General features: G+C 45.3%; 1 long non-coding RNA gene across 1 annotated transcript; it reads right to left on the minus strand.

Moving 5' to 3' along the window:
- Nucleotides 1-3,632: 3,632 nt before the first annotated feature.
- On the minus strand, nucleotides 3,633-8,538 carry LOC119951144. Its single transcript, XR_005457513.1, has 2 exons — nucleotides 8,443-8,538; nucleotides 3,633-5,790 (listed from the first exon to the last, which is right to left on the minus strand). It is a non-coding gene; the product is annotated as an uncharacterized LOC119951144 (long non-coding RNA).
- Nucleotides 8,539-8,797: the final 259 nt, after the last annotated feature.

Genomic DNA, 8,797 nt, shown 5'->3' on the forward strand with positions numbered 1-8,797 from the left:
TTTGGATCCCTCCCCAGATAGCGGAATTTTGTCTGGGTCAGTTTAAACGGCAGTCCCTCCAGCTCTTCACCCCCCCCCCCTTGCGGGTTCGCAGGGAAGACTTTACCCTTACTCAAGTTAAGCTTGTAGCCTGAGAAGGCTCTGAACTCACTTTCATGCTGGACCGGGGTTCAAGGTGTGGAGGAGCAGGTAGGTCATCCACATAGAGTGAGACTCTACGCTTTCTGTCTCCCCTTTGGATACCTGTCCACCCCTTCACCGCTCTGAGGGAAATCGGCAGCGCCTCAACTGCCAGGTAATCAGTAACGGAGACAATTGGCATCCCTGCCTCATGTCTCTGTGCAGCCGGAAGTATCCAGAGCTGGTGGCGCTTGTCCGTACGCTCGCCATGGGAGCGCTGTACAGCAGTTCCACCCAGGAGGTGAATCCTGGCCCAAACCCAAACCGTTCCAGTACTTCTGTGAGGTACTTCCATTCGTCCCTGTCGAAGGCCTTCTCTGCATCCATGGAGATGATCACTTCTGGTGATCTCTCCCCGGATTGGATCATTATCACATTCAGCAGACTCCTGATGTTCTGTGCTAGCTGTCTGCCCTTGACAAAGCCTGTCTGGTCCTCTGCGACTACCTCTGGCACGCAACTCTCCAGCCGCCTCACCAGGATGTTTGCATCTGCATTCAGGAGTGAGATGGGCCTATAGGACCCGCACTCCGTTGGGTCTTTATCCTTTTTGTGCATCAGCCATATTGAGGTTTGGACTAGTGTTGGTGGCAGGGAGCCCCCTTACGAGCAAGTCTACAAACATCTCCCGCAGGTGCGGGGCCAGTGCTGATGCAAATGTTTTGTAGAAGTCCACCGGGAATCCATCTGGTCCCTGCACCTTCCCCGCCTGGAGTTGATATTTTCCATGACTTCCCCCAGTTCTAGTGATGCTTCCAGGCTCCGTCTCTTATCTTCCCCCACAACCGGCATGTCCAATCTGTTGTGGAACTGCTTAATCTCCAAGGCCCCCTCCGGGGGTTCGGAGGTGTATATCTCACGGTAGCAGTATGCGAAGGCTTTTGCTGTCATGTATTGTAGGTAAATTGAAATTATTAGCCAAAGTACATCTATTTCTACAAACACATTAACCTTGCAAACATCTCTCCTTGATGTCAACTCACATTCTTTTTTTTACAAAAAAAGCACGCAAGTCTCAGGAAACTGATGAAATAAAAATGTTTCTCTCCTGCGAATCTCACCTCATCAGCATTGTATTTGAAATGAAATGAAATGAAAATCGCTTATTGTCACGGGTAGGCTTCAATGAAGTTACTGTGAAAAGCCCCTAGTCGCCACATTCCGGCGCCTGTCCGGGGAGGCTGGTACAGGAATCGAACCGTGCTGCTGGCCTGCCTTGGTCTGCTTTAAAAGCCAGCAATTTAGCCGAGTGAGCTAAACCAGCCCCAGTATTTCGCACTCTGGCAGCAATCTTGGGTGTCAAGGTATTCACGACCGATAATAAACAGAGATACTGGTAGGCCATTTAGATCCTCAAGTATGTTTCAACATTAACATGGTTAATCTGTATCTTAACTCCATTTACCTGAGTCCTGAATACCCTCTGTCACCAAATATCAATCTCGGTTTTGAAATTTTCCAATTGAAGTCCAGACTTAACTGTCTTTTCTTGAGGTTCCACATTTCTGCTACCCTTTACATGAAGAAATGCTTCTTGACATCACCCCTGGATGATCTAGCTCCAATTTTAAAGTTTATGTGTCCTTCTAGACTGTTCCGCAAGGGGAAATAACTTCTCTCTATCTCAACCTTCCTTACTCAAAGGGATGTTTACACAACCGGTTTAGCTCAATTGGCTGGGCTGGTGGTTTTTAACGCACAACAAGGCCAACAGTGTGGGTTCAATTTCTGTGGTGGCTGAGGCCCTGCCTTCTCAACCGTGCCCTTTGCCTGAGGTATGGTGAGTCTCTTTGCTGTGTTGGAAATGGCAGAAGTGCCTGAAAACTATTAAGTCCCACCCCCGAACACAGCGCTTCCCATTTTTTGTCCGACCAATCGCATATGCATGGTTCACAAAAGCAGCTGGTCATTCAAATCCTTTGCTGTCTCCAGTGATTTTTGTATCTCAGAATTGTGAAAGCCAAAGTGTGCAGAGTTGACCCGTTAAGAGCAGGTTTGAACTTTGTGCATTTCTTGAATATTCAGGGTAATCCTTTGGAGAGATAAGGTACCCATTTAAATCTGGTCCCAGGACACACTTGGAGGGAGGTAATATGCCCTTTGGAATTGCCAAACATAGGCATGAATGAGCATAAAAAGTGCATTAAAGTCATAAAGCTAATTGGATCTGTCACAATCAACTGTCAAATAGTCCTGTGAAAGGAAGTTGTGAAACTGCCAAGACTTTTAAAAGTCCTGCCCTTTAAATCTTTGAAAAGCATCCTGCGGTTTAAAAATAACATTGCTTGCTATTTTACTCTGTTGGAATACCCTGAGGATTTCCATTGCTACATGACTAATTTCATAACCATCCATTATCACAGCAGGGTACCTGCCGTTGCCTAGTTTGATCGACAGCTACAAGTAGTTAGAGGCTCTTTGAAATGAGATTATGAATTCCAATACTTGTTTTGTAACTGATAATGCACTTAACACATTTTTGTTACAAGACTTTATGTAGTAGAAGAAATGTAAATGTAGTAAATGAGTTTTCATGAATGAGAGTTTTTTCCCCAATTACAAGTGTGCAATAAACTCAAACTTGAATTTATTTCATCATCACATGGGTCCTGAAGTCTTCCCACGGTGAGTTGGCATAACAGGTGTACGGGTAAAGGGTGGTGGATGGGGGGTGTACGGTTCAGCATGAGTTGGCACTAGATTGGTATAGGTGCTATGAAGGGCCTTGGCAGTGGCTTGAGTAGGATAGATTGGCATAGAAGGTCAAGAAAGATGGGGGTGGGTACAGGATCCTCAGGTAGCATGAGTTGGCACGGATAGCCATGAGGATTGTGTGCATGTATGTGTTGAGGGGGGGCTTTTGTATTTTATTCTGTTTTTGGGACGGTGCTGGGACCCAGAAGCAAGATATCTGCCCAGCCTACCTCCACCCCCAACATCCTCCTACTGCCAGGTTTGCCCATCTCAACGTCAAATATAGCCTGCACATCCTGTACTGAAAATCTGTTGTCCAGTTTTAGGGGAAAAAATAAATGCATGAAAAGGGTATGAGAGTGAACATTTCTGATTCAGAGTAAACACCCATGCCAGTTAAATGCTGATGCAGCCAGTATTATCAAGCACATTCCAACGGTTAGGATTCAGATGAACATTACACGCCCTAAGGGTCCAAACCAGCAGCAATAGTTGCCAGGCGAACCTTGTATGCCCTCAAGGACTTATATCAGCAGAGTTCTCCAATAAGACCTTGGGAATGAACTCTGTTTACTGTTAGAGGGGCAGGAGTTCAGACAAAACAGGTTAAATATAGCCTCTGGGTAGGAGAAGGAGAAGACAAATAGTATTCAGCTAGGAGGAGATAACTGTTATATTACTCTTGGTGTTCTTTGTCATTTCTTCCAGAATGATCCGATGTGTTGTTGACAAAGAATCCACCAATCATTAAATCGAAAAACAAAAAACTGATTTATTATATAACTATTAATTAAATTAAGTTTGCACACTCTACTGAGCTACAGTTAATAATAAAGTAATATTGAATCTGTCTAGCAGTGCTCAATTATCTAAATAGTCACTAATTATACTATGATCTAACCTCGTGTTAACTCTATCTAATCTAATCTTCTCCTAGTGCTGTTCTTATGCTTTCTCCTTCACGAACTACCCAGAATTCTCTAGGGTCTGATTTATGTACAGAGAAGTGGTAGTGCCCTCTCGTCTTTGAATCACAGAGAGATGTAATAATTACCTTTTCACTGGCGTACCTATATACATATCATTGCATCTCCCTTTTTTAACATTTCTTTTCTATTTACAAAGGAAAACATATAGAATATTATTACAATACATGATATGTATATGAATTTAACATTTAGTGAAAAATCAAGAACAAAAAAATTCAACACGTAGGATTCACAAATTGAGTCTTTCCGGGTTCCTTCTTCTCCTGGTTGACCTTCTTAAACCACGAGGAGGAGACTCAGAAGTTTTTAATGTGCTCTGTGAATCTTCATGAACTTTGGACGATGTAATCATATCGTTGAAAATACTTTCACGGAGTTGTAGATCTGGAAAGATGTTATGCTGTTTGAGTTTCAGAAGTGCTAATCGATTACGTCAAACAATTGATCCTTCATCTGTTTGAATGTCACAGGAGTGTGGTGCTGCTTGATGAATAACGTTTGCAGGGGCAGACCAACCTCCATCAGGTTTTGATCCTGACTTTGTCTCCTGGAAGCAGTGTTTCCAGTGTGGTTGCATGTTGATTATAGTACTGTTGTTGTTTATCTCGTTGATGTTGCATATTTTTTATTAAGTGTAGGTGATCTGGATCAGGTAGTGTAATGGAAGGTAGAGTGGTCCTTAACGCCCTGTTCATCAACAATTGCGCTGGTGATAAACACGCGGCAAGCGGAGTTGCTCTGTAGTTGAGTAACGCAAGATTCATGTCTGCATAAGATTCAAAAGCTTTGTAAAAAAGTTGTTTCATGATATGAACTCCTTTCTCAACTTTACCTTTTGATTGAGGATAGTGCGGACTTGAAGTGATGTGAGCAAAGTTGTATTCTCTGGCGAATTCAACCCATTCATGACCATTAAAGCACGGTCCGTTGTCAAACATTACAGTGTTTGGAATACCATGTCTGGCAAAAATTTCCTTTGTAGCTTTTATAACAGATCTGGAAGTGAGATCGGACCACTTGATGGCTTCCGGATAATTCGAAAAGTATTCTATGATTAACACATAATCCCAACCATTGCAATGATACAAATCAATTCCTACTTTTGACCATGGAGATGCATCCAATGTATGCTATTGAAGTTTCTCTTTGCATTGTGCAGGTTGAAATTTTTGACATGCTTCATGTCCAGGAATCATATCAGTGATGTCTCAGTTGATACCTGGCCAATACACAACTTATCTTGCTCTTCTCTTGCACTTTTCAATGCCAAGGTGACCTTCATGTATCTGGTTCAGAATGATGGGTCGGAGAGACAAAGGTATTACAATCCGATCAAGTCGAAGTAATAATCCATTCACAGCTGTTAGTTCTGCTTATATATTCCTGAACTTGGAACAATGCCCTTTTGACCAACCATTGTTGAGATGGTCTGTGACTGTTTGAAGCATTGAATCCTTCTTGGTTTCTTCACAGATGAGGTTCAGTTTCACTCGCCAGTTAACATCACGTTTACCGGTGATCCGTAGTTGTTGTGGAGCGTGAGTTTTCTCCATCAGTCCTGGATTCTTCTATGTCCCGCAGTAACAGTTCTGTGCTTCGAAATTTGAGTTGCGTATTAGTTTTTCTGACTAAATCCTTACTAAATCATCTAACTAGCTTCAGCAGTCACCTGGTACCATGTTATATTACCCTTGGTAATGTTGCGTTCTTTGTCTTATGAAATGAAATGAAATGAAAATTGCTTATTGTCACGAGTAGGCTTCAATGAAGTTACTGTGAAAAGCCCCTAGTCGCCACATTCCGGCACCTGTTCGGGAAGGTTGTTACGGGAATCGAGCCGTGCTGCTGGCCTGCCTTGGTCAGCTTTCAAAGCCAGCGATTTAGCCCAGTGTGCTAAACAGCCCCGCATCTTCCAGAACGATCCAATCTGTTGTTGACAAATAATCCACCAATCATTAGATTGAAACAAAACTGATTTATTGTATGACTATTAATGAAATGAAGTCTGCACACTCTACTGAGCTGCAGATAATAAAAAGTAATATTGAATCTGTCTAGCAGTGCTCAATAATCTAAATAATCACTAACTATACTATGATCTAACCTCGTGTTAACTCTATCTAATCTAATCTTCTCGTGCTGTTCTCATGCTGCCTCCTTCACTAACTACCCAGAATTCCCTGAGGTCTGATTTATATACAGAGAAGTGGTGGTGCCCTCTAGTGTTTGAACTACACAGAGATGTAATAATTAACCCTTCTCTAACCTGACTATATACATATCATTACAATAACGGGATCTGCTTGGGTGTATTATGTACCTGGAATTGCAGACACCTGTTTAACATAAACCTTTATGCAGACAATATTAGAATTTAAACAACGTTTCTCTGTACGTGACCATCAATATATATATGTGAACATTTGTGATTTGGCATAGTGCTGTTAGGGGGTTCTAAGACAGTGCTCAGAGATTGTGTGGCACAGTGGGTAGTGCCCCTATCTCTGTGCTAGAAGTCCGGGTTCGAGTACCGCCTCAGGACTTGTTGGCGAAGGAAGGTATGTTCGCAACCCGGCCAAACAGGTTGTATGTCAACCTGCAATTGCTTCCAAGCACGGCCAATGGCTGGCGGTCAGAGTGGGAGAGACTCCTGGTCAGCCATGTTTGATGTGAAGTGGCCTCCCTCAATTATAAGCTCCTGATGACTGACTAGCGACCTGTTCTGGGGATAACTAGCTGCAGAAACAGGTAAAACAAAGTCTGCCTGAGTGCACCATGAGATGTGAGAAGAGAATTGGAATTGGAAGAAGGCACTCACCCTTCTTGCTGAATAAACAATCGCTACCTCTACCTGAGTCTCCTGCCTGATAGGCCAAGCTATGGCCGCTCAAAAAAAGTGTTTACAATTAGTCAGAATTTACAGTACATCAGCTTTTTGTTAATGTCCACATTGTGGGGGAAGAACGCTGTTGGATATTCTCTGATAGATTGTCAGCTGGTGCTGGGAGCAGAGGCAGCATGGGGGGGGGGGGGGGGGGGGGGGGGGGTAGAAATGACACTTGGTGCCAACAGGCCGAAACGTGGGGACAAAATGGAAAGCAGCCAGTTTAGAAAAGCTCGAGCTGAACATGCACTCAGATGTAATGGCATGCTCCAACATCCCTGCTTTCTTTGATTCAATGCTTCTTGAAGGTCCACCACCACACCGGCAGACATTAAAAAAAATTAGGTTCAGGGAGCCGGGAATTTCTCCCAACCCCCGGCCGAACATCCAGTGATTCAAATTTAATCAGTGATTCAAAGGCAGCATTGCCAAACGTGAAGAGCTGTTTGACTCTTCACATTTACGCTCCTGTTGCTTGATGTGCATCGATTTTCTCGAGTTGGCCAACTTTACGAGGGAGAAGACACCCATGCAAGAATGAAATCGATCTGGTTGAAAGTAAGCAGCGTCTGTAATCGACCGCCGATTATTTATTGATAAACTTGAAGTGATGACGGGGCAGGATTTACTCCTTTACGTACGAGAAGGGTAGCAGCTCCCACTTCGGCAGTGACAGTCGCAGATAGCGTCACTGTTAACCGTGCTGACTGCAGTTCATTAGCAAAGCTCCCTGGCCACGGCAGGGTTTGAACTGATGAATTCTGAGTTGCTAATCCAGGGCCATGACCTCGGGACTGCTGAACTAAAGTTATTCTGTTCTTTGTCACACAAGTGTTTTCAGATCCAGATGACAGAACACACTCCGAAGTGAAAAGCACACAGTTAACATCGAGAATAGGCAAAGGGTAACAAAGACAGGATGCACAGTCTACCTGATACGAGAAGCACTGAATCAAAGAAAGCAGGGATGTTGGAGCATGCCATTACATCTCAGTGCATGTTCAGCTCGAGCTTTTCTAAACTGGCTGCTTTCCATTTTGTCCCCACGTTTCGGCCTGTTGGCACCAAGTGTCATTTCTACGCCCCCCCCCCCCCCCCCCACCCCCCACCATGCTGCCTCTGCTCCCAGCACTAGCTGACAATCTATCAGAGAATATCCAACAGCGTTCTTCCCCCACAATGTGGACATTAACAAAAAGCTGATGCACTGTAAATTCTGACTAATTTTAAACACTTTTTTTGAACGGCCATAGCTTGGCATATCAGGCATGAGGGGCCATTGCGAGTGTGTGTGTGTGTGTGTGCGTGAGGGCCGTGGGGCCGAGGATTGAAGGTTTTCCTTTTGTGGTTACAGCGGGGATGAAGTCCCAGAGTTCTGATACAGGCATTTCTAACAGCCCCCCTCCCCCCCACCCCCCCGCCGCCGCACGGAAGCCCCCTGCGGATGCCTCCGAACGCTCCCTGATTATAGCCTGCACCCGTTCCCCACCCCAGCAATGGAGACCCTGGGCGGGAGTCTCCGTGACGCCAAAATCGCAGAATGCGATTGGGCGGAGAATAGGTTCCCACGCTAAAATTGCGGCGGGTGCAGATTTGACGGCAAATCGCAATTCTCCGTCACCTTGACAGCGGCATCAACGCGGTCCGGAATGCACGTACAGTAAGCACCGTTTGCATATCATTAATGGGCTTCACCCGCTATTCTCCGGGGTCGCCTGCGATTTTCCACCTCCGTTGGACCGAGCTCCCGACGGCGCGGTTTACTCATCCTCTTAAAAATCGTAAAACCGGTGTGGTGGCTGCTGAGGGAGAGAGAGAGGGGGGGGGGGGGGGGGGGGGGAAGTGTCCAACGTGGCCATAGTTTGCTGAGAGTTGTGCTACTCGCCGGGGAGGTTCCGCCAGGACTGGAGGACGGAGCGAGGAGTGGCCAGGAGGTGGGATGTAAGGTTGGGGTGGACAGATCTGGAACACCATTGCTGCAGCCGGCAAGGCAGCCATGATGCTGTCAGCCCACTGGGGAACCTAGGGCCACGGGTCATATAGGTGGTCA

This window comes from Scyliorhinus canicula, chromosome 2, assembly GCF_902713615.1.
Source record: "Scyliorhinus canicula chromosome 2, sScyCan1.1, whole genome shotgun sequence".
Classification (NCBI taxonomy): domain Eukaryota; kingdom Metazoa; phylum Chordata; class Chondrichthyes; order Carcharhiniformes; family Scyliorhinidae; genus Scyliorhinus; species Scyliorhinus canicula.